Consider the following 1,493-nt stretch of genomic DNA (forward strand, 5'->3'; position numbering starts at 1 on the left):
AACCCGCTTCCAACGCATGCGTGTCATATCGCTACACGCATTGCAACGAGTCACACAGGGGGAACGACGTTCCCCAAGCGGGAGAATTTGAAAGTCGGGAACAGCAGGTAAGAGACTCTGCGTTCCTTTTTTACTTACCTTTTAGGTGGAGACATGGACCTGATCCATGAAGGCTGCGGAAAGCTGGCGGGGGAGAACCGCGGAGTGCGGGCAGCCGGCAACAGCAGCAACGGCACCAATTTCCTGGAGGGAAAACCTGTGCCCGACTTCGCTCCCGCACCGGCAAAATTCACTTCTCGGCCGGGCGGGAAGCAAAGCAAAGACGTCCCGTATGCCAGTCTCAAGCGAGTCTGGCTTGGAGCAGTCGCTAGCGGCCAGCGCGGAGGCAGCAGGACAGAGAGCACGGACCAGCGCTGTAAGTACCGGGGGTACACAGCAGGGCTGGAAACGCTCAGCGAGTGCAGCGGCACTAACGGAGCAAAGGAACTGGGGACGTTCGGGCCGAAAACCTTCTTCAAAAGGTAAGCACCGGGGTTGGTCCAAGGGGTCCCTAGGAACAGCCGGATTTTACCGGCTGCGGAACTGCCGCGAGGGACCAGTCCCGTGAACACCGGGGTCGGTCCGAGCGGCTCAAACCCGACACGCAGGGAACGACGTTCACCAGCGGGAGAATTGAAAGTCGGGAACAGCAGGTAAGAGACTCTGCGTTCCTTCCACTTACCCTTTAGGTGCAGACATGGACCGGGTCCATGTAGGCTGCAGAAAGCCGGCGGGAGAACCGTGGAGTGCGGGCAGCCGGCAGGAGCAGCAACGGCAGCGGCAGGAGCAGCAGCGGCAGCGGCAGGAGCAGCAACGGCACATCGATTCCCGGAGAGGGAAAACACCTGTGCCCGACTTCGCTCCCGCACCAGGGGAAAATTCATTTCTCGGCCAGTATGCCAGTCTCGCTTTGGAAGCGAGTCTGGCTTGAAGCGGCGCTACCGGCCAGCGCCGAGGCTCACAAACTGAGGACATTGCAGTGGAGTTGACCGGCTGCAATCGACCGCGAGGGACCAGTACCGTGAGTACCAGGGTCGGTCCCAGCGGGTTTTTTAGTTACAGAGATCGCTTCTTGGCCTTTTGGCTAAGATCAAGTGTAGTATCTGTTCTTATCAGTTTAATATCTGATACGTCCCTTATCTAGAGACCATATAAGCAGGAGTGCCCAGAACTGAGGGCATTGGAGTGGGGTTGACCGGCTGCAACGACCGCGAGGGACCAGTACCGTGAGTAACGGGGTCGGTCCCAGCGGTCTGAGATAAACGAGCAGCCAGGAGCGCTGAGAGTGTTGGAGCCGGTTTTGACCGGCTACACAGCAAAATCCCGACGAATCGGGTACAACCCCACGGACCCCATTGAATTGAGTGGCGGTGCAGGCTCGAGGGGCTGAATGGCCTGCTCCTCCACCTAATTTCTATGTTTTTTCATAAAAATCTGTTTGTTAATCCTTTGGT

At 57.8% G+C, this 1,493-nt stretch overlaps 1 pseudogene; it reads left to right on the forward strand.

Annotated features, from left to right (window-relative positions):
* The first annotated feature begins 1,103 nt into the window (after nt 1-1,103).
* Nucleotides 1,104-1,206, forward strand: LOC129715627 (U2 spliceosomal RNA; annotated as a pseudogene).
* Nucleotides 1,207-1,493: the final 287 nt, after the last annotated feature.

Source organism: Leucoraja erinacea, unplaced genomic scaffold, assembly GCF_028641065.1.
Source record: "Leucoraja erinacea ecotype New England unplaced genomic scaffold, Leri_hhj_1 Leri_1282S, whole genome shotgun sequence".
NCBI lineage: Eukaryota > Metazoa > Chordata > Chondrichthyes > Rajiformes > Rajidae > Leucoraja > Leucoraja erinaceus.